This window comes from Callithrix jacchus, chromosome 16 (genome assembly GCF_049354715.1).
Source record: "Callithrix jacchus isolate 240 chromosome 16, calJac240_pri, whole genome shotgun sequence".
In the NCBI taxonomy this organism is placed as follows: Eukaryota; Metazoa; Chordata; class Mammalia; order Primates; family Cebidae; genus Callithrix; species Callithrix jacchus.
This window is the reverse complement of record NC_133517.1, coordinates 59,118,836-59,143,969: the sequence shown is the minus strand read 5'-3', so window position 1 is coordinate 59,143,969 and position 25,134 is coordinate 59,118,836. Positions and strand designations below refer to the sequence as shown.

At 43.0% G+C, this 25,134-nt stretch overlaps 1 protein-coding gene across 8 annotated transcripts in view; it reads right to left on the bottom strand.

The window, feature by feature from the left end:
* The window catches only part of FAM135B (family with sequence similarity 135 member B), a 350,951-nt gene that overhangs the window by 250,490 nt on the left and 75,327 nt on the right, over positions 1–25,134 (bottom strand). The window contains exon 1 of one of the 8 annotated variants that reach the window (XM_078353113.1): positions 12,640–12,756. The exons of 6 other annotated variants lie outside the window; for them this stretch is intronic. The gene's annotated coding sequence lies outside the window, so the exon portion shown is untranslated. Of the gene's footprint in view, positions 1–12,639; positions 12,757–25,134 lie in introns of those variants that run through there. One more of the 8 variants, XM_035277002.3, reaches the window with a different exon arrangement.

The window sequence follows — 25,134 nt, the reverse complement described above, 5'->3', positions numbered from 1 at the left end:
ACTGGAATGAACCTTATTTATCTTGTTCACCATGTAGGACTGTCAGACTTAGCCAATAAAAATATGACCAATAATGCAATATTTGGGGACAACTTGTACTCAAAAATATTAAATATTTCTGTTCGTCTGAAATTCAAATTTAACTGGGTGTCTGACATGGTCTGGCTGTGTCCCCACCCAAATCTCCTCTTGAAGTGTAGCTCCCATAATTCCTATGTGTTGTGGGAGGGATCTGCTGGGAGATAATTGAATTATGGGGCAGTTTCCCCCATACTGTTCTCATGATAGTGATTAAGTTCCAGGAGATCTGATGGTTTTATAAGGGGAAACCCCTTTCACTTGGTTCTCATTCTCTCTTGTCTGCCGTCAAGTAAGATGGGCCTTTTGCTTTCTGCCATGACTGTAAGGTCTCCCCAGCCTTGTGGAACTGTGAGTCCATCAAACCTCTTTTTCTTTATAAATCAGTCTCAGGTATGACTTTATCAGCAGCATTAAAAGGGACTAATACAGTGTTCTATTATCTTGTCATTTCCTCATCACTGTATCTTCAGTGCAGAGTAGATGCAGGATATTTATGGAAATTTAATGAATAAATAATTCCTCGTTCAACACTGTTGTGTTCAGTGATGAGGAATTCAGTCATTCACTAAATGTGTGCATGACCATCAATCACTGACACTCTAGTGTACAGAGAGCAAAAGGAGAAGGCAGAGCAAGGTGGGGATGCAGTCATCTCTAGGCGGGCCTTTTCCATTTTGTCTCCTTCCACAGCACTCTATGGCAGTGTTTGAAGGAGAGCTGAGCTCTGGGGATAGCAAATATGCAATCTGGAAACTCTGCCCTTCAGAAATGTGTACTGTGGAGAAGATAGGAAGCAACCGTTTACAGTACCATGATGTACTGTACCTCCAGGTATAGAGGGTGAATCATCCTCTTCCCAAGATGAAGAATGGGAGTATTCAAGGCAGCAGCAGATCACTCCCAAACCCAAGAGTCACCCTGCTCCCAAGTGCAAGGGCCACCCTCCCTGACTCCTTCCCTCCCCGCAGCCCTGGAATCCTTGTCCTCTCATTAAGGCTGAGCTCTTGTTTCTGGTCCCAAAGAGACTGTCAAAATGCAGGCAGCAGGCCACTCTGCTGCTGGCTCACTTACACTGTCTTGTTGCCTGTGGGTGGCATTATTCCCATTTTACAGATGAGAACCCAGGACTGCAGAGCCCCCAGGATTGTCCTCTCCCCTATCTGCCTCCAGCACCATCTCCCCCAATCCCAGCTCCCTCCTTCCACATCCATTCACCTCCCAGCTTCTCCATCCACTTCCATCCACCAGCCTCACAGAGATCTTCCTGCTTTCCAGAATAGTTCACAATTTCCATTTCATAATTTGCACCTCCCTAGCCCTGCAGGATTTTCCTGGCCTTGACCTAAGCTCTTCAACCTGAAAGCTCCTACTTCTCCCTCCAGATGAATTCTCAAGCCAGCTGCACTCTGAAAGAAGCAGCCTAGCTGGTAGCCCATCTATCCCTGCACCACCTAAGCTTGTGGCTAATCTCTTAGTCATTGTACAGTAATGATCATAGAGACTAATATTTACTAAGTATTCCCTCCATGGCAGGCCCTGTTCTAAGGTTTGTATATAATTAATTTAACCTTCCTAACAGCTCTATATAGTAGCTATTATCATCATCCCTATTTTACACACAGATTATGAGGCACAGACAGGTTAGGTAACTTGCCTGAGGGTCACACAGCTAAATCAGTAACAAAGCAGAATTGGAACCAAGGCAGCCTGGCTGTGATCCCCAGCTGCTCGTCAGTAGACCCTCAGGTCCCCAGGTCAATAAGCACTGCCTAGCGGAGGATGGGTTTCTCTCACTTCTTTGACCTGCCCTAGCACCTAGCTCAGGTGGTGGCACAGGGCAGAGTAAATCATAAGACTAAATATTTGTTCATTAATCGCCTGGAACTGAATAACACATGGAAACACCTTGCATGTTGAATGTCACACATTGGAAGAAGGTTTGGAATGTAACCATCTCATTTGACTAAACGTTTCACTTTTCCATCTTTGAAACTGGCTTTGCAAACTGCTCTTGCATCTTCTGGCCCCAGGCCCAGGAGCCCCTCCTACCCAAATCTAGCTTCGTCTCCCAACTTGCATTTATCTCTAGGCTTGCTTCAGGGAACTCTGCAGGCCAGAAGACTAAGTAGCACTTTGCTTCCTGTGAAGATAATAGCTAATTAGAGTAATTCACACTAAAGTGTGAATGAAGCCAGCCGTTGCAAGGGAACAGTAAGGGGAATACATTTTAAAGCAGGAGCTGGGTAAATCCTGTATTTGTTGCAGGTCCCCAATACCCACAAAAATCCTTTCTGGAGCTTGGATCACTGAGAATACTGCAGTTAACCTGTCCATCTCTCTACCCCCTCACCTCCTCCTTTAAGTCACAGAGTCTAGCTACTCTGTCGGGATTTCTCTAAGTCAAAACGAAAAAAGAACAATGCTTTAGAATTAGATCTGAGTTTAAATCTTTACTCTTGAACTTTGTGACCTTAGACAAGTAACTTAATGTCTTCTGAGCTTCTAGGTATGCTTTTACTCATTTTTGAACTGGCCCAGAGGCGTGGGGTTACATTAGTCCAGTAGAGTCCTAGCAGGAGCTGGGGACCACTACTCAGGAGCTTCTCTTCCTCCTGCCATCCTCTCTATCCCTCTACTTCCACTCCAGTTTATGGGGAGGAATTAGAAACTACCTCCCAGACTGTGTTCTAAGAATACTCCTTAATAGGTGTTGTATTAGTCCGTTATCACACTGCTGATAAAGACATATCTGAGACTGGCCAATCTACAAAAGAAAGATGTTTAATTGAACTTACAGTTCCACGTGGCTGGGGAAGCCTCACAATTATGGTGGAAGGCAAGGAGGAGCAAGTCACATCCTACATGGATGGCAGCAGACAAAGAGAGAGCTTGTGCAGGGAAACCCGCCTTATAAAGCCATCGGATCTCATGAGACTTATTCACCATCACAAGAGCAGCATGGGAAAGACCTGCCTCCATGATTTGATTACCTCCCACTGGGTCCCTCTCACAACACATGGGAATTATGGGAGTACAATTCAAGATGAGATTTGGCTGGGGACACAGCCAAGCCCTATCAAATGTTTCTTCCCAATGGAGTCACTTGGTCAAAAAAATTCTGGAATCACAGATTTTAAAAACTGAATTTAAATCAAGTTTTTTTTCACCACTTTGCTCCTACAGGACTTCTCAGAAACCTTAATATGCTGGCATTTATGTCAGTCTCAAAGGTGGGAGTACACTCTAGGACACCATTTTATTAAATAAATAAATAAATAAATAAATAAAAGAGAGAGATATATTTAAGAGTATTCCTCCATGCTTCCATGTACCAAAAATGGTGCTAGGTCCTCTCTGTACAGAGTGAACTTATTTCCCACAGCTCAGCTTACGGGCTGAGGAAGGGGTACAGATGCATGAACAGAAAAGCCCTTTGCCTGAAAAGTTATTGAGATGTCAATAATAACACTGAATGGAAACGTAGTGGTTCCAGGCTGGAGCCTTCAGGCAGCTTACTTTCCTGCCCTCGCAGAGCCTATGCTTTGCATCCCCACTGTCCTCTGCTCCTTCACATGATCTCTGCATGTGTCTCTCCCAGATGCTGGTGTCCTGGGCAGTGTGTGCCACCTAATGCCTGTTGAACGGATGGGTGGATAGATCCACGTGCCACAGAACAAAAGCTCTGATCTAGGATGTATAACACCCATATCTGGAATCCAGGCCTTCCGCAAGTACTCCATATGCCTAAGAGCCAGCCACAACCCCTTGGCCTCAGTTTCTTCTTTTATAAAGTGGGGAGTTGGGGCAGTTGGGAACAAAGCAGCTGGCATGCCTGAGCAAACAGGACACTTTAATTCATGTGATGTGCTGGGGAATCTGTGCCTTCACAGTATTCTGTGAAGTACTGTACCCCTGAGTCCCAGGGACTCTGGTCTTCTGGCAAAGTCAAGGGTGCCCAATCTATTTCTCAGAAGAAGACAGATCACTCATTTCCTAGGGGACATGCCCTTATATCCATATTGGAAATCAATTTAGAAATTTTGGAGACTCCAGAGTCGACCCAAATTCTGTGTGCAGAGCGTGTTTGTCCCATGGGCCACCAGCTGCTGAGCTGAGGCTGGATAATAATGAGCCAGTATTTATTCAAGTTCCCATGTGCCAGGCACTGCATCATATCCTGCACCACATCATCTCCTTCAATCCCCCATTAGTTCTGAGAGCAGCCACTCTTCTCCCCATTTGACTGATGAGAGCACAAAGATTCAGGGAGGTTGAGTCACCGCCAGTAATAGAGAATAGAGTTGGAGCTGGGATTTGGGCCCAGGATGGTGAGATTAATTAATTATTCAGGCCTCGCCAATATACTGTACTGCCTGCTCTTGTGCAAACTTGAAGAGCACCTTAGACCAGTTATTCTATTTGTGGTGGTCTCATTTCATGGAGGCAGGTGACCTTAGTGATCTGACTACTGTGAACATCATATATGTGTAGAGTCCCTCCCATGTTCTGAGTCCTCTGCATGGGCTCTCTCACTCAATGCCACTGCAGGCCTGTGCAAGTTTGTGTTCCTGTTTTACTGAGGACACAGGCTCAGCCTGACCATGATGTCCTGGGACCCACTGCTACTGATGGAAGGAGACGGATCCCAGCTTAGGTCTATGTAACTGAGCTATCCATGCAAAAAGCAGCACTCGAGTTAACTGCCAGCTGGGTACATAAAAGGAAGCAGCAACTTCAGGAAATATGATGATACATTCAGGGCCAAAGGGAGGGGAACACACAGCCATTTGATGCAAATCATTTAATGGGCACAAGTAGGTCACTATGTCCCTTCTCTTCCATTTTTCCCCTTGTTTCCATCCTTTTCCACTGCACTCTTTTAAACCCAACCCCCGATGGCCGGTGGGTCATTGCCAGTGCAGTGAGCTAATGCCTTTGCCTTCCTCCATGCCTGTGAGGGAAACAAGCCCTGAATACCAAGTGCTATTTATCTAATAAGACTGCAGTTACATTAATTATATTTAAATGTCTCCACTTATACAATAAATTTGCCTGCACAACCCTGTCATTATCTCTCCTCTGTAGCCCCTCCACAGTCTCTGGGTCTTCCCAGGAATTCCCAGCAAAACTGCCAGCCCCAAAATAGAGGAAGCCTGGCTGGAAGACACGGCACCTGCTTGTTTATGGAGGTCTTCTCCTAGTTTGCATTGCAGATGTTCTCACTGTGAGCCAGAGAGCTACAGAACCAAAGGAGCTCTAGAGGAAAGGGAGCAACTGACACACCTGAGTTTGTATCCACCGTCTGCTACTTACTACCTGAGTGCTTTGATGCTATCTCCTAACCTCTCTGAGCTACAGTCCTCTTAGATTACAGATCTGCATCTGTGCAAAGATGGGATGATTTAGTCTTTCTAGGTCCCAGGGAATCTCCTTGGGCACAGGTGTCTGTACTTTGGCAACAGAAAGCAGAAAGATTCTGGACTCTTAAAGACCTTAGTTCTGACCACTTCTCTGCCACTTCACCAAGGTAGGACATTAGGTATATTGTTCAACCTCACAATCTCTGCTTTTAATTATCTACAAAGTGAGGATAATAGCTCCCTTCTTTATATGTCTGTGATGATTAAAATAATATGCAAACTCCCTTGCACATTAACTCCTTGTGTTATAGCCCGTGTTCCACAAATTGATGAATTATTCAGTTGATATCTTACAAACAAGACTCCAGGCATCAGGGCTGTACTCTTGGTCACCAGGCTTCCCTGGGGTGAACGTATGTCAAGTATTTTCTGTTTGTGTGACTCAGTTTACCCATTGAAAGCACATCTTTCCTTCCTGGAAAGAGAAAGCTTTGGAGTCAGACCCGGGCCAGAAGGTCAGTGCTGCTCCTTACTGGCTTTGTGGCTGTGGGGTACAGAACCTCTGAGGGCTCCATTAGCTGCAGTCTTCCCCATTGAAATGTAAGCCCTGTGCACACCCTTGACCGTGTGTGCATGGGGTAAAGCAGTGGCCAGCATGTGGCAGACTGCATAGACAAGCAGAGTAAATAAAAGAAGGTGAAGGGAGGCAGTGAGAATACTGACACCCACTCCCCAGCTTTGCTGTTAAGCTGTCAATACCTTCTTGATAACATTCAGGCTCCATCGGATTCACTGAGTTCCAATGACCCGGGGCAAGAGTAGTGTGAGGAGGGGACAAGGCACAGCAGGCTTGCTCTGTCCTTTCTCCCCAGCATCTGTGAGTGCATGCCTGATAAACATTCATCTATGGATGTGTTGTTACTGATGGAAGCTTTACAGCCACTGTGTGTATAACGACAATGATTAAAGGTAAGGAAATTGAAGCCCATGGCAGGAAAGACATCCAGCCGATATGACATGGACAAGTGGCTAATTATCAAGATGCAAAGCTTCCTTGAAGTCTTCTAATCTGTCCACTTTACCTCACTCAGGAAAACCTCATCCAGGGCTGCAGGGCCACTGACTCCACCGGCCCTGTCTCCCCATGCACAGAGCATCCTGTGTCTTTTCAGACTAGGAAGTCCATCTGGTTACCTTCCCCTGGACCTATCCCCAGACAGCACCTGCTTCTGCTACAAAGGACACACATGCCCCTAATTATGTATCCATATGATAAATGTGGCTCATTCCATCACATAACTAGAGGGTCCAAGAAAGCAAACTAAAAATGTATAAAATCAGGGTTCTTTGACTAATTTGTCCAACACCGCACCTAGCATGATGGGAGCCAGGTGTGTATCCCTCCAGTTGTAAAGCACTTAACTTCCTAACCAGGTAGTCAGTCCCAGTCGTGAGTTGCACAAGAACTGAATGAGCTGCTTTAGTAGATTCAGATATCACAAGCATCTGTGCGCCTACAGAAGGCTGGGCTCTGTGACAGATGAAATGTTTCACAGAAATCTGGAGCCAGATTCCAGGGTGCAAAACCACCCACAACATATATGAACCTTGGAAACATCATGCTAAGTGAAGAAAGTCAACACAGAAGGTCCCATGGTGTATGATTTTGTGTGTATGAAATGTCCAGGATGGGTGGGTCCATGGAGAGTGACTGCTTAATAGATATGAGGTTTCCTTTTAGAGTGATAAAAATGTCTTAAAAGTACATAGAGGTGATGGTTATACAACACTGTGAATGTATTAAATGCTAATACACTGTACACTTTAGTTAATTTCATATTATGTAAATTTCATCTCAGTTAAATTTCATCTCCAATATCATATGTACTTGTAGTATGTTATCTGCATATCCAATGGCTCAGTGAAAATAACTGTTGACTCTAAAAATAATTAGCTATTGTTATACTTAATTAGCTATTTCATCTTATATCTTAGCTCTGACATCAAGGCTACCTACCACTCCCTGGACTCCACATGTTGGCACAGACTCCACAAGCCTCTTTCTCCCATGGACAGACCTTCAAAAGTTTGAAGTCAGAGTTCATGTCCCTAGAACATTTCCTCTGATGATGGGTCATGTTCAGGTCCTCTGGCCTTGGAGAACAAGGTGTCACCATCCCTTCCTTGCCCACAGCAGCCCTCGTGTTCCTGGAAGGAAGGATTAATGCACCTCTAGGAGTGGCCTGACCAGCCAGGCAGAGATTCCCTTCTCTAGACACCACATCTGTTCTCACAGTGTCAGAAAGTGCACCCCAGCTTCCAGAACCTTTGCACACATTCAGGCAGGGCAACGGGAGCTCTCCTGGACCTTCTGAATATAAACTCCCTCTGGTCCTAGATGATACAGACACAGAGGGAGGCCACAGTCCTGCATTCTTATCCTTCTGTTCAAGGACTGTATGACCTTGGGGAAGCTGCTTCACACCTTCTGTAAGATAGAAATGGCACCACCACCCAGCACCCATCAGAGCCTGGAGGAGTCATGGCACCATGCGTGGGACTCCCTGGCAAGGTGTCTGACCCCCAGAGGGGCTCATTCAGGCTGTGCAGGTAAAAAGACCAAGAAGAAAGAGGAGACAGTGATTGGATTTTCAAGGGTATAAGAGTGTATCCGTAGCCAAAAGGATGCTGCTAAAAATAGCAGGTCTTCTATGGATGATTTCATATTAAATCTGCTCAATTTATAAGTCAAAACCTTATTACCTTCCTTTCTCACCCCTGCAGACCTCGGGGAACCAGGCACAGATGCACATAGTGCACGGAAGAGTAAGCCCTGGGCATTAATAGAAATGAGCCACATACAGAAACCACAGAGAGAAGAGTTTGGCTCATCAACCTATAGGCCCAACCCCTGGGTGTAGAGTGACAGTTTGATTTGGAAAGAATGCAGACATTAGAAGCTGCAAGGGGGAGGAAGTAGCATAGGGAGCAGAGAACAGAAAGACTGAAGTGCGTTCCTCCAAAGTAGGGAGCATTGACTAATTTTAAGGCGATGTTGAGGCAATGGTTTTAAGCCTATGATGAAAAGATGTTGAAAAAGCCATTGGGATATCAGTGGTCAGACCTTAACAAGAAGGTAATGGGATACTTGGGCTTCATGTATATTTAGTCCTCAACCTTATCTGCCCCTGCCCCAGCCTCTATTTCCCCTAAAACAGAATCTGGAAAATTATTTGACAAACTCTCGCTCAAAGATTGGACAGGAGAGGAATATAACCCTGTAATCAGGACTTGAACCCAGGCCATTAGGATTCCAGAACAGAACTCATTCCACTACAATACCTTGCCTATGCAAAATTAGCCTGTCTTCTCTTTAATAAAATAATAACAGGAGTAAGAATAATAATATATATTTTTAAAACCCCTGATTTAGGGCTCTCATAGCACTCCATCATTTTAATTAATCCATATGCCTTCTTTCCCCCTGGGAGAGTCTCAGTTAATATCTAGTGTCCTAGCTGAATTAATAATAGCATCCCCATTAATTCTCAGAAGTGTCTGGCTTTGAACAATATATTATGTGATCATCCTACCTACAGCAACCTTATGCAATGTGACTTATGGTCACTTTCACTTACAAACGAGGCAATCAAGGCTGAGACACAGATTATTCCAGCTATTCGTCAGAGAGTATTCAAATCTAGTCTACCTAGAGTAGAGAGTGAGCTCTAATCTCCCCCCAAACATTTCCTCCCAAAATAAGTGGTTTTCAGATAGTGTCCCTTAAGCCCCAGGGCAGAAGAGAGGCATTTTTAGGATTCACTGAAGGAACACAGGAAAACCACATAGGTGGGTCTTGGGGGTTTTACCACCCCACTGTCAAAGATCAAGCCTTCTTTAGACTTCATAGGAGTCTCTGCAAGAGTTTAAGAAAACAGGCTGTTTAGAAAAATGAACACAATTTTATTTCCATATCACCAGTTCCTAAAACAATGCCGAGCACACAGAGTCTCCAGCTAATACTGAATAAGAGAATGAACAATAGTTGCTACCTAGTAACTCCCCAGGCTGATGGATACTTTGAAAATGACTGGTGTACACTTTCTTGTGAACAATCATATTCATATCAGAATTCATGATCAAAATATTCATGTCAGACCTACCCAATCCCAGCATCAGAGGACTTAATATGGAAATACAACAAAAATCCATAATTGCAGAGGCATCCTTGAGCTTACCTGGCCTTGCAGGAAGAGCCTACCCTTGGCAAGGTTATAAGGAGAAGCCACGAATATATATCATCATCCTTTGAAACTATCTAGCTAACCAGCCCCCAGGCCCCCTGCAGAGTGTTTGGCACCATATGAAGATTCAATAAATTTCAGATTGGGGATGGATGGATGTTGGGGTGAATGAGATCCCTGGATCTCTTTGGAGCTTGAACTTTGGGTGCACTAGAAGCTCCCACAGCAAAGGCTTGGCTGGGATTCTGCCTGAAATCTGCCAAGGGAGCCTGGCTAATGCTAGAGCCAGAGTTACTCCTCAGACATCCCAGCTTAGAGTGGGCAGGAGAAATTGACTGTCCCAGGCTAACAAGGCAAATAACTCTGCCACTTTCTCCAGCCCTGTCTAGAATGACATGCTACCAAATAGCCCTTTGGGAATAAGTGAAGAGCAGGATGCAGTGTCCTGGGTCAACAGAGGGACCAGAGACTGGGTGACAGACACTTCAAGCCTGGTCATTCCCATAGTCTAAGATCTCAGGATCTCCCCCAATTTATCCCAGTCTCACCCTCTACCCACCACCATTAGAAGGATGTGGGAGGAAGGGAAGATGAGAGGAGGAGGACTGAAGAGATGAGTCAGTGAAAAGTAGGTCAGACTCCTACTCTCCTTGCAGAATCCCAAGTGTGGAAGGAGCTGCCTGATGCAAGCTGAGGAATCCCCTCTATCTCCCTAGCACATCGTTGCTCAGCCTTTGTTTAAACCTATCCAATACAGGGAATGGGCTACCTTCCAAGGCTGCCAGGGCCGTTTCCTCCATGAGCTACCCACTACCTCATTCTACACATGGGGAAGTGACCCATCCCCCTAATTTTAAACTACTCCAAAATGCATACTATGATAGGTCTGTGTTCCAAAACAGCAAAATGTATAAGAAATAGTGTCTCCAAATAAGGTTTGAAAACACTGTAAGACTATATGTGATTGATTTCCTACATTTTAATGACTTTGCTGAAACTGAACCATCAACCGTTTTAAGAACCAGAGATAAGATGGCAAAGGACTATGTACTTCAGAAACAACTTAGAAATTCACAAAAGGTCTGGGGTTCAAAGGGAGAACCTTAGCAACCCTCTCATTCAGCTCTTATTTGCAAAATTATGAACCTAGGCACGTTTTTATATAAAATATTAACTGCTATTATATCAAAAGATGCTTCGATGTTCAACCAAGTTTGAGGCTCCTTGGGTGATGTAGATGTCTATACCGCAGGACTTCTCAGAGCCTTTGCTGTGATGATTCCCTCAGTAATACTCTAAGCAGAACTACGTGGTCCAGAACGTCTCCCTACTTCCCCTAATTGTGGAGTTATTATTTTGCAGGCTATCACCTGGACTGATAGCGTATGCTATAATCTTTAAGAAAAGCTGATCTACCATCTCTGCAACCTCAAAATCATTAAAACTTTCTGAGACTTGGTTGCTTTCTCTGCAATTTCTGTCCTACCGATGAAGACCAAGGCGGTGTAACTGTGGAAACCCTGAGCAGGCACCCAGGAGGCACAGGCCACTCATGTCGCCTTTCTTTCCAAGTCAGTGACAGCCAGATGCTTGAAAGAAACCCATCTGTTTACCAGCCCAGGCTGTGAGCCAAATGCTGGTCCCAGCGACAATCTCATATCTATTTTCTCAGCCTTCAACAAATAAAAAAGCAAAATGGCCTTTTAACCTCTAATGACATAGCAATGGGACCTGGAAAAGCTAGGGATGAGAATCTTTCTGTTTAATGCAATATTTTCCTACAGAGATAACAGCCAATTGCATTTCCTTTCTTAAGAGCCAGTGATGAATGTGACTGATGGGCCAGAAATACCACTCCTGGATAATATATTTTAGGGTAAAGCTATGATGCCAAACTCACCCCATCATTTCTGAGAACTGTCGGGCTTAAGTGGATCACTGCAGAAAATATCAGCATTCTGGGAAGTCGGACATGGTTTTCCTAGGTAAGCTCTGCTCTCCACAGATTTTTTTTTTTTTTTTTTTTTGCTGCTTTTAGTTTTCATCTCCCCTTTGTAACTTTTGAAGTAGAATAACTCTGCATTCTTTTCTTGCTAATAATTTTAAAACAATTTTTCTTATGTATATATTTTAATATACTTTATTGCACTTTAGGTTCTGGGGTACATGTGCAGAACATGCAGGACTGTTGCATAGGTACATACATGGCAATGTGATTTGCTGCCTCCATCCCCATCACCTGTATTTGGCATTTCTTCCCATGTTATCTCTCCCCAACCTCCCTACCCACTGCTGTACATCCTCTATTCACCCTCAACAGACCCCAGTGTGTGATTTTCCCCTCCCCGTCTCCACAGATATTTATTCTGCTCAGGTACCAGTCAGCTTACAAAGACTGACCACTGCCTACTGTGTGCCTGTCCCTGGTGTGTGTCTTGGGATGGGGGGCAGAGAGAGAGAAAGACAGAGACAGGGACAGGGACAAAGTGAGAACTGGTGCTGAAGCTCCATGGGCAATAGGGCTCTTTTGCAGAGAAAACACAGAAAAGAATTGGCTTTGCAAGTCAACTCTCAATTCACTGGGGTCTTAGAAACCCACAGGCTTAGAAGTACCTGGGACATTGCCTTTTCAGCAGACTCAAGCCTTCCTTCCTTGGGTGGGAACACAAAGTGTATTTCTGGTACTGTATAAAGTCCTATGGACAAGGGATTTCTCGGTTTTTCTTGGGAAACAGACTGTACATTCAAGAAGTTACTGGGAAGAATGATCATTTCTGCTTCCGTGCTCAGCCCTTGATGTTTTTGAGCTAGGTGTGTAAGGACTGGATAGCTTCTGTTTACCATAGCTCACTTCAGGCAAAACCCACAATTCTGTTATGCCTGTACTCTCAAATAACCATTATAAGCAACATAGGCAGAGATTCATGGACCAGACCTTGTATTCAGTGACTCACCTATATTAACTCACCTTTACCCAGAGAAGTAGGTGCCTCCTATCGAGGATGATGAAACCGAGACACACAGAGAGTAAACCAGTTGGCCAAGGTCCAACAGTAGGAAGGGACAGGACTGGAACTCACTGTGGCATTCTGATTCCAGAACTGCTGTTCTCAGTCCCTATACTATGTTACCAAGGTTCTCATCCCAGGGCAAAAGTGAATAACGCAAGTTAAATTAGAATTTGTGAGGCAATGAGTACTATGGACTGAATATTTGTGTTTTCCAAACCATTTATATGGTAAAGCCCTAGCCTCTGATGTGACGGGTTATGGAGGTGGAGTTTTGGGGAGGCCATTGGGTCATGAAGATAGAACCTCTCAAGGGAGATCAGTAACTTTACAAGAAGAAACATGAAAGAAACGATGTCTCTCTCTGCCATGTGAGGATACAGCAGGAAGATGCCCATCTGCAAACTGAAAGGGCCTTACCACATGGCAAATCAGCTTGTATCTTGATCGTGGACTCCCCAGCCTCAGACTGTGAGAAATAAGTGTTTGCTGTTTAAGCCATCCTTCCATGGTATTTGTTATAGCTGCCTGAACTAAAATGAGAAAATATTTATCTCACTTGCTCCACAGCAAAACATACGGATGATCCCATGAGACAACTCCTTACCAGTTCCTCTCCAGGAGCAAACACCTTCGTTCCCTTTTCCCATTCGACAAAGCCCTCTTACTTTCCACTCCCATGCTTTTACGTGGCAGAACTAGCTCTGCAGGTAGACAGACCCATCATCAGCCCTGGAGAACAACCCGGACATCATTCGTGACATCCAAGTCAAGCCTATTGGGCGGGTTCATTCAAGCAGCTCACCAAACTGTTGGTTCTCAACAACACAGAGCTCTTCATACAACAAGGAATCCTGCTGCTATGAAAAATAAACTTTCCTCCTATTGTGACACAGGGATTATTTGATGTAATCCCCAGAACAATCTAGAAAAAATTCACAATTTTTTTTTTAATCTCTGCTCTACAGATAAGAAAACTGAGCTAGAGAGAGTTGACGTGGCATCCCAGTACCAATGGAGAGTGGGGCTGGACCTTGAGCTTGTGCTCTAGGCAGGGCCTCCCTAAAAGGTTGGTCCCTTTAGTGCATTCTGTGCCTCTTCTGAATGTTTCTCTGCCCATTCCCCTCCCCCAAAGACCCACACCTCAGTATTCATCCAATGTTTCATGCAGAAAATTTTCTATACTATTCATTGGTACAAGGCAGAGGTTCTCAACTAGATGTCAGGGGCAATTTTGCTGGCAATGTCTGAAGACACTTTTTAATTTTCAATACTGGAGGGAGCCACCAGCATTTGGTGTGTAGAGGACGGATGTGTGGTTAAACATCCGAACATGAACAGGGCAGTATCTTGTACAACAATAGTATCAAGGTTGAGAAATCCTAGGAACAGGATACACAAAGAAAATTGTAAGTAATCTTACACCATTTGAGTGACTTTCATGTATTCAATTATAGGTATGCCTTGGTGATGCTGCAGGTGCAGTGTCAAACCACCACAATAAAGGAAATATGAAAATAAGACTATTCACAGAATTTTTTTTTGGTTTCTCAGTGCATATAAAAGTTATGTTTACACTAGAATATAGTCTATTAAGTGTGTAATACCATTGTGTTTACTAAAAAATGCACCTGCCTTTTTTAAAACTACTTCAATACTAAAAAATGTTAATAATCACCTGGACCCTCAGTGAGTCATATCTTTTGCTGATGGAGAGTCTTGCCTCAATGCTGATGGCTGCTGACTGATCAGGGTAACAGTTGCTGAAGGTTAGCAGGACTGTGACAATTTCTTAAAATAAGACAAAAGTGAAGTTTGCCATATCAATTGACCCTCCTTGAATGGAAGATCTCTCTCTAGCATGTGATAGCATCCTTGATAACATTTTACCCAAAGCAGAACTTCTTTCAAAATTGAGTCAATCCTTTGAAATCCTATAGCTGCTTTATCAACTAAGATTATAGAATATTTTAAATCCTCCATTGCCATTTCAACAATGAAAACAACATCTTCACCAGGAGTAGATTCCATCTTAAGACACCTCTTTCTTTGCTCATCCATGAGATACAACTTCTCATCCATTGAAGTTTTATCATCAGATTGTATCAATTCAGTCACATCTTCAGACTCCACTTCTGATTGTAGTTATTCTTCTACTTCTATCACATCTACAGTTACTTCCTCCACTGAAGTCTTGAACCTCTTAAAGTCATCCATGCGGGCCGCTATCAACTTCTTCCAAAGTTCTGTTAATGTTGATATTTTGACCTCCTCCCATGAATCACCAATGTTCTTAGTGGAATCTAAAATGGTGAATCCTTTCCAGAATTTTTTAAATTTACTTTTCCCAGATCCAGGAGAGGAATCGCTATCTATTGCAGCAATAGCCTCACTAAATGTATTTCTTAAATAATAAGACTTGAAAGCCAAAATTACCCCTTGATCCATGGGCTTCAGACTGAATGTTATGCTGGCAGGCTTGAAAACAAATTAATCTCCATCAGAGCTTGTGGGTGAACAGGTGCATTCTCAATGAATACTAACATTCTTAAAGGAATCTTTTTTTACTTTCTGAGCTGTAGGTTTCAACACCAGGCTTAAACATTCAGTAAAACATACTATAAAGAGATGTGCTGTAATCCACGCTTTGCTTTTCCATTTCTAGAGCACAGGCAGAGTAGATTTAGCATAATCCTAAGGGCCCTAGGCTTTTTGGAATGGGGAATGAGCATTGGCTTTAACTCAAAGTCATCAGCTGCAATAGCCCCTAAAAAAAGGGAGTCAGCCTTGGAAGCTTTGAAGCCGGGCACTGACTTTTCCTCTCTAGCTATGAAAGTTCTTATGTCATCGTTTTCCTCTATAAGGCTGCTTTATCTACACTGAAAATCCATTCCTTAGAGTGGCCATCTTCTTGGATTATTTCAGCTAGATCTTCTGGGTAACTTGCTGCAGCTTCTTCTTTTTTTTTTTTTTTTAATTTTTTATTGCATTTTAGGTTTTGGGGTACATGTGCAGAATGTGCAAGAAAGTTACATAGGTACACACATGGCAGTGTGTTTTGCTTCCTTTCTCCCCTTCACCCACATTTGTCATTTTTCCCCAGGCTATCCCTCCCCAGCTCCCCCCGACCCCCCGCTGACCCTCCTGACACAAGAATAGAAAATGAAATACCGCATATTCTCACTCATAGGAGAGTGATGAAAAATGAGAACACATGGACACAGGGAGGGGAGTGCTGCAGCTTCTATATCCGCACTTGTTCCTTGAATTTTGCCTCCACTTAAGGGAACTGTATTAGTCCATTCTCACATTGCTGTGAAGATACTACCTGAAACCGGGTAATTTATAAACAAAAGAGGTTTAATTGACTCACAGTCTTACCTGGCTTGAGGGGGCCTCAGGAAACACAATCATGGCAGAAGGTGAAGGGGAAGCAAAACATGTCTTATGTGGCAGCAGGAGAGAGAGCAAGAGCGCGGGGGAAACTGCCACTTTTAAACCATCAGATCTCATGAGGACTCCCTCTCTACCATGAGAACAGCATGGGGGAACTACCCCCATGATCCAATTACCTGCCACCAGGTCCCTCTCTTGACACATGGAGATTACAATTTGAGATGAGATTTGGGTAGGGACACAGAGCCAAAGCGTATCAGGAATGTTGTTTGTGGCTGGTTTGTTCTTCTATTCAAACCACAAAAACTTTCTGCATTTCAGCAAGTAGGCTATTTTGCTTGCTTTTCATCTGTTCACCGAAAAAGTGATTTTAAATATTCTTAAAGACCTTTTCCTTTATATTTACAACTTGACTAACTGTTTGGCACAAGAGCCCTAGCTTTCAGTTAATCTCAGCTTTTGACATGCCTTCCTCACAAAGCTTAATCATTTCTAGCTTTTAATTTAAAGCAAGAAACATGTGACACTTCCTTTCACTTGTCCACTTAGAGGCAACTGTAGGGTTATTAATTGGCCTATTTTCAGTATTGTTGTGTCTCTGAGATTAGGGAGGACCAAGGAGAGGAGAAAGATAAGGGAAGGGCTAGTAGGTGGAGCAGTCAGAACACACACAACATTTATCAATTAAATTCACTGTCCTATATGGGCATGATTTATGGCAGCCAAAACAATTACAATAGTAACATCAAAGCAGACTAATCGTGGATCACTGCAGCAGACATACAAATAATGAAAAGGTCTGAAAATTGTGAGAATTACTGAGCTGTGACACTGAGATGCAAAGTGAGCACATGCTGTTGGGAAAAAACATGGTACCAATAGACTTGCTGGAGGCAGGGTTGCCACAAACCTTTAATTGCATCACATAGGAAGGACGCTAAAGTAAAGAACAATAAAGTGAGGTATGCCTATAACCAATTTTCAAAATAATACCGTGAGACTGGAAATCTTACTATTTCACGTAAAAAGAGGATATGAGGCTTGAGAGTTTACTGCGGTTGACCAAGGTCATAAAGCTAGGACTCGAGCCCCAGAGCTTAGCTTCAGGCCCCACACTCTAAACTGTGGTTGCAAGACTGCCCTTCAGAGTTGAATAAGACACCGTCAATATTTTATACCGCTGGTGAGAGTGAAAAGATTCTGCGGCAAGGACAAGACGGTGCCTGGAGCTGCCACTGTACAAAGCTGACTTCAAGAAAGCAGATATTTTTCTAAGTGGTGCTTACATATTATCAGGAAGGGTTCCAGGAGGAGGAGGGGTTGAAAAGATTCTGAGTTGATGTCTTTGGTGACACAAAACAACCATGCCCTAAGACTTTCCTGATTCCCAAATGCAATGCCAAAGTTTGTATGGCAGCCCACTTCTAAGATGGCTCCAGTGACCCCCGTTCCTGGTGGTGATCACCTTGCGTGATCTTCTGCAAAGATTTCAAGGGTTCTGGCTTCTACTTTGCTTGATATCTCTTGCTTGTTCAGATGAAAGCCAAGTGCCATGTTATAAACTGCCTTATGGAAAGGGCCACATAGCCAAGGGACTGAGGGAAGCTTCCAGACAAGAGCCTGTAGGAACTGAACCCTGCCCACAACAATTTGAATGAACTTAGGACAAAATGCTCAACATCACTAATCGTCAGAGAAACATAAACCAAAACCACAATGAGATACTATCTCACACCAGTCAGAATGGCTACCATTAATAAGTCAAAAAACAACAGATGTTGGCAAGGCTGTGGAAAAAAGGTTCACTGATAAACTCCTGGTGGAAATGAAAATTAGTTTAACCACTGTGGAAAGCAGTTGGAGATTTATCAAAGAACATAAAACAGAACTACCATTCTACCCAGCAACGCCATTACTGGGTAAATACCCAAAAGAAAAGAAATCATTTTACCAAAAGTGTAGATGTATATTCATGCAGTACTATTCATAATGACAAAGACGTGAACTCAACCTGGGTGTCCATTAATGGTGAACTGAATGAAGAAAATGTGCATATACATCATGAAATACTCTGCAGCCGTAAAGAAACACAATTACATCCTTTGCAGCCACATGGATGCAGCTGGAGGCCATTTTCCTCAGAAAATTAATGCAGGGACAAAAAGCAAATACCATATATTCTCGCTTATAAGCAGGAGCTAAACACCGGGTAGACATGGACAACAATAGATACTGTGGGCTACTAGAAGGGGCAGTTGGGGAGGAGGGCAAGGGTGAAAAACCAACTGTTGGGTACTATGCACACTAGCTGGGTGATGGAATCATTTGTGTCCCCAGCCTCCATATCATGCAATATACCCACGCAACAAATCTGCAAATGTACCCCTTGAATCTGACACAAAAGCTGAAATTATTTAAAAAACAAAATAAAAAGGTAGTGGGTTCTTCCTGACTGTAGCCCCAAGCAACATATTAATTGCAGCCTAGTCAGAGACTTGGGCAGATAACCCAGCTAAATCACACCTGGATTCCTGATCACAGACATTGTGACAAAATGAATGTCTGTTGTTTCAAGCTGCTGGCCTTGAAGGGTAATTTGTTACACAGCAGAGATAACTAACACAGCGTGCACATCAGATTCTTCCAATGCACTACTTCAGGTCCCCTGGGACTTACCTGGCTCTGATTCCAGTCATCTTTGAGGTGACCAGTCTTGCATGGGCTCCAGTCACCTTCAGGTAGGTGGAATCTGGTCCCACTTTTCCTCTGTCTTATATTGTACCTGTCTCCTCCCACCTGCCTTGCACCTATGAATGTCTATTTTGCAGATAATTTGCTATGGTGCAAATATTTGACCAGGGGGCAATGGAACAAGAGATGATAAATGATTTCCCCATTCCTTTTTCCTGGAAATGATACCCTGAAATACATTTCTTACTGCTTTTCAGGAACTGCTGCTGTATAGTAACTGTGAAAGTATGCAACAATACCTGCAGAGACAGCCACCTGGCAACACCTGCATCAGCAATCTCTCCTTCTATGATTTGCTTCCTGACTCTCTCTCCTGCTCCCTGGAATCACACCTCCCAAAACTGTCTGTGCAGAAGCCTTTATTGGGCTGTGATTTCTGGGCAATCTAAGACACGATGAACACTGTCTAATACATCAGAGACGCCCAGTCAACAAAAACTATGAAGCCTCCTCTCTGTATGCTCCAGTGACCTCTACAGTGTCCCTTTTAGTTTAAAAGTTTTATAATTCCCCATATTTTTATTTTGTTCTTATAGCCTCTTCTCTTCATGAGAGAAGATAACATAATGGAAGACATAAAGCAGTTCACCGAACAGGTTTCGAATAACTTCGATGAAGCTTTTTCCCTCTAACTTACTCTCCTGTAACTTCTTGCACCCATCCCTTGCTCTTTATTCCTTACTGGTACTTTCCAGTGTAGAGTTTCCCTGTCTCATTGCCCTCTCATACCTCCAAGTCTTTGTTCATCTATTCCCCCGCCACAAATAGCATCTAGCCTTCTAGTTAATTATTCTGTATTTTTAATAATACTGCCTTAAAGGTCATCTTATCCAGCAATTGAGGAAACCTTCTCTTAAAAACCTCCCTTTAAACTGTATTCCTTCTCTGAGATCTCAAAAGAACCTAGAACATACAACTGCCTTAAATTATTCATTTTTTCTAAAATCATTATAAACTTTGCTGGAGCAACGGCCACAGTATGTTCATCTAACATCTTCAGCACTTAATTACTCTTCATTGAGTAAATGAATAAATCCAATAAAGCAAGAAGAATGGTAAAACCAACTTTCCCTTGAATGTCGTCCTGACAATTTCAACATAAACCTGAAAACTACACAATTCTGTGTTGAAAGAGACGGTGAATGGAGTCAAAACTCATATTATTTCAGCCAGTTCCATACTCAGCCTGTGCCCAGTTTGCTGCTACTGTCAGTGCAGTTCAGCAAGGCAGACAATCTGGCCCTCCTCATCTAGCATTTGAGAACTCACGAGATGACATGGTAAAACATTCAGAATAAACTTCGGTGGTAGATGACAAGCATTTTTCACCTCCCCTCTTGCCATGTCTAGGCCTACACCCCTCACTTCCCAATATCCCACCTCTAGCATCAATCTTATTTTCAAGAGCAAGAACATGAAGTATCCAAACTCCTACAACCTTAGAAATGTCTACAGACCAATGACTTGTGAGACCAAAGACTGTCTGTGATAATAATGCAATCTGCTTAAACCCCCTTGTTTACACACACAAACACACACACACACACAACCCAAATATAAGAAGCTCATTAGCACTTGAGACAGTTCATTCAGTTTCCACCTAAATCATGAATAGAGGAGGATATCTGATATATTCTTTTCTGGGATGTGACCTGTGACAAGTCAACTCACCCACTGAGCCTCAATTTTCCCATCTGTACACCTGAAACCACACACGCCTTCATGGCCTGTATATAATAGCAGAAATCACAGGAAATAACATAAATGGAGAACAACTTTGAAACATGAAGAGATGTTTTCTTCTAGCACAGACTGTTGTTCCTCTTCTACCTTCAATCTAGGGCCATTGGGCATTCTGAATTCCTGAAACATCCTCCAAAAGAGATGGTGCATTAGAACCTCAGACATAAGAAGAGAATAGTTGATCCTAATTTCAGGTTTTCAAACAGACTTTTGAATTTAATAGGCAAGATTTTAATTTAATGACAAAGAATTCAACACTCAAGGAATTTGGCCATGAATAATAGCTTCAACAGATTATTCAGGGGTTAATTTTTCCTCACTCCCCAACCTGAAAACTGGGAGAGTTTGATTGAACTAGGAGAATCTGAGACAGAGTCAAATGGGAAGTGAAGATGGCTGTAGCACTTAATGGTCCCCAACTAAGAGGCTCCATGCATGCTTTTACCCCACCTTCAAACCTGGCTGAGTGTCCTAACTCTAAAGAAAACACATGCAATGACTTGGAGGAATCTCTGTGCAGAGATGATCTGTGTCCTCATCCCTGGTTTGAACTTGGGCACACAGCAAGTCCCTGAGTTCTCCAAGCAGCAAATGGTTTCCTATCAAAGGACCTTAAAGGCTCCAGGGATCCAGAAGTAGCAACTCTTGATAAGCAGTGAGAAGTTAATGACTCAGGATCCTAGGGGTAGATGTAAAACTCAAAGGATGCTGGTGAGGAAGATAGTAATCAGAAGCTAAATACTCAATCCCCACACTCATTTCTCAACTCCAATACTGCAGCTCTCTGGAAGCCCAAGAACTTGGTTTCAACCTCACAGAAAAGGGAGGAGACATTCTTGATTTTGTTGTTGTTACCTGTACCCCAGAGATTAGATAAAAATGAGGTTCAACTACAGAAAACCAGCTCCATTTTTGTGAATCTAAGTTGGTGGGTTATATCACCATGAGTAAAGGGACTCACACAGCATCTGGCCCGAAACAGGTTCCCTGTTATTAACAACTCCCTTCTCATGATGCTGAACTGACCCTGACCTTCTCACAATGCTCTCTCAGCTCCCAGTTTAGCTCTTGTGGTGACAATGACAAATGATTTAATCATAGAATCTTTGCCCAGTATGGAACTTTCCAGGCTAGCTCTCTCAGTTTAGAGTTTGGAACCTGAGACCCAAGGAAGGAGAGAGACACGACCAGACACAGCAAAGTAGCAGCAGAGCTAGGTGGGAAGCCCAGGTATCCTGAATCTAAGTCACAGCTCTTTCTATTTCCCATGAAGCTTCCCAAGAAAAAAGCCAAGGATGACTTTGCAGGAGATCATCAATAATTTAATTGATGGAAGACAGAAGGGCAAGAGGGAGTTAATTAGTGTGAAGAGCTAATCAAGACAATATGGCCCAAGGGGAATCCAAATACATTCCAGCATCTGAGAATGAATGACAGTGACATAGTAACAATTTGCTCTAATCTTTCACATTCCCACAGGCCCACCTCCTGAAATATGTTTCACATGGTTACTTCTTTATCAAATATCTCCATTAGTTTCACAAGCCTAGAAACTAAAACTCAACTTCTTTGGCATAGCATTCAAGGTCCTCTCTGTTCTTCCCTCAATCCCCTTGGGTAGCCTTAATGCTCTCTCCAGCCTTTTGGACAACCTCCTCACCCTCCCCTTGGATCAATCATGTCCGGTCTTCAATTTTTTGCCCAGTCTGTAAGAGTCTCTTTCTTCATCCTGCCTCATGTATCAAAACTCAGCTCAGTTTGTAAGGCACAGTTTAGATGGCACTTTCCCTTGATCTCCCAGGACAAAATAGATCTTAATTCTCTGTACTTTTAGAGTACAAAACTAGAATAGTGAAGCAGAGTGATAGAGAGGTTAAAGCACAGGAGCTTAAGTCAAACAGACCAGCCACTTACTAGCTACATGATCCTTGGCAATTTCTCTAACCTCCCAGAACCTTTAATTTGCAAAATGAGATATTAATGTAGTCATGTTCTAAGGGCATGTGACTTACATAATATATAATACCTGTAGCATGCTTAGGACAATGTTTGGTACTTGTTTTATTTCATCCAGTCTAATATAGCTAGAATAAAATATAATAATATGCATAATCATATGTTAATGTCTCACTTTTTATCTTGTATGATATATCATCCTTTTAGTCTATCTTTTCCCCTTCATATTTATGTCTTGCTCATTCACTCATTTAAAAATTAGTTATTATGCACCAATTTAGGTCAGATAGTGTTCTAAGCACTGGAGATACTAGGCTGAAACCAAACAAACATGATTCCTATCCTCCAAGACTTTACTTTTGAGCAAGATGGCTGACTAGCTGTGGACAGAGAGAGCTTCTCCCACCAAGATACCAGATCACCAGCACACTCCAAACAGATCTTCAGAAAGAATGCACTGAGAGTGAATAGAGGGAAGCTGCAGATGCCAGGCTAAAAGGAGAAGAAGGTAGAAACCCTGCATGGGGGTGCCAAGCACCAGGACTCATTCCTAGCCCAGGGTAGGTCCTTGGGAAGAGGTGTGTGAAAGAGGCATGGTGTAGCTCAATCTCACCACGGACCTCCAGAATCCTAGCTTCAGGAGATTCCACAACCCCAGCGAACATTTAATCTGGCAGGAAACTACCTGGAGAGACGGCAGAGAAAGAACTCCAGCCTGCATGTAGCCAGATGTGGCTTGGGAACAACTGTAGTGGAGCACAGTCATTGGTGCTCATCCTCCTAGGCTCACCATACTCTTCTAGGTGGCTTAGCTTTTATTGACTGACACACCTGAACAGAGCAGGGCTATCCTGCTCATGGGATGGGACCAGTCTGATCTGACTGTCCTCATCTGTTGGCTTATCCCGGAGTCCCTGCTGGGTGGCACCTACTTGCAATACAGCCTCAGCTCCCCAGCCAAGCACTTGCCAGTGGCCTTCGCCATAGCTCTTCCACTGGCAGACCTGTCTAAAGTTGGAGAGCCTCTGTAGGCAGGACCTTGCCATCAGCAACCCTCTCCCGCTACTGCTTTCTTGCTGTGCACTCACCTGCAGTGTTCTTTTGCTGCTTTGCCAGTGCTTACTCACCCACAACCTTCCCTGGATGCTTTACCAGTGTGCACTTATGTGCTAACTTTGCCACTGGCATGCAGTGTGCATAGGACCAGCCACTTCCCCACCACTACCCTGCTGAAGCACACTTGCCAGCATTGCCTATGACAGTATTGTTACCAATGGACTGGGGACACCTTGGCCCCTCCAACACAGCAGGTGCATAACCTCGAGAGGCCAAAGGGAAAAATATGCAGGCCTGGTCCCAGACCCCTGTGGTTACAGCACACAGCTCAAGAGTGCTGAGCTAAGCCTTGAACCCCTGAAATAAACACTTCATTAGTTAATGAAGCCAATTAACTAAGCCCAACTTATACCACAGTCAAACCCTCAAAAGCATTAAAGAATCCCACCCAAAAGACAGTAATTTTAAATGTTTAAGAAACATCAATCCATTCACAAGAGAAAAAATAAGCATAAGAACTCTGGAAACACTAAAAGCCAAAGTCTTCTTATCCCCAAATGAGCGCCCTAGATCCCCAGCAATGGTTTTTAACAATGCTAAATTGGCTGAAATGACAGACATCAAATTCAGAATCTAGATGATAATAAATAACATCAAGATTCAGGAAAAAGTTGAAATCCAGTCCAAGGAATCTAAGAAATCCAATAAAATGTATAAAAGAGCTGAAAGATAAGATGGCTATTTTAAGAAACAACGAAAATGATCTTCTAGAGCTGGGAAACTCACTATAAGAATTTCATGATATAATCAGAAGTATTAACAGCAGAATAGATGAAGCTGATGAAAGAATCTTAGAGCTTGAAGACTGATTCTTCAAATCAACTCAGTCAGCCAAAAGTAAAAATAATTTTTAAAAATAAACAAAACCTTGGGAAAATCAGGTATTATGTAAAGAGACCAAATCTATGACTCATTAGCATCTCTGAAAGAGAGGGAGCAAAGCATCTTTGAAAACATACTTGAGGATGTTGTCCATAAAAATTTCCCCAACCTCATGAGAGAGGTCAATATACAAGTTCAGAAAATTCAGAGAACTGCAGTGAGATACTATACAAGAGGACCATTCAAACTTAGTTATAGATACATAGTCATTAGATTCTACAAGGTCAACATGAAAAAAAAAGGCAGCTAGAGAAAAGAGGCAGGTAATGTAGAAAGAGATCTCCATCAGGCTACCAGTGGAACTCTCAGCAAAAACCTTACAAGCCAGAAGAGGTTGCAAGTATAAATTCAGCATCCTTAAATAAAAGAAATTCTGACCAAGAATTTCATATCCAGCAAAGCTAAGCCTCGTAAGTGAAGGATAAATAAAATCCTTTTCACACCAGCAAACACTAAGGGAACTTGTTAACAAATTTGTAACAAATTCCCTTAGTGTTTGCTGATCTGAAAAAGATTTTCTTTTCAGATCTGCCTTACTAGAAGTCCTTAACGGAGTGCTAAACATAGAAAATGAAAAAAACACTGTCACTAACCACA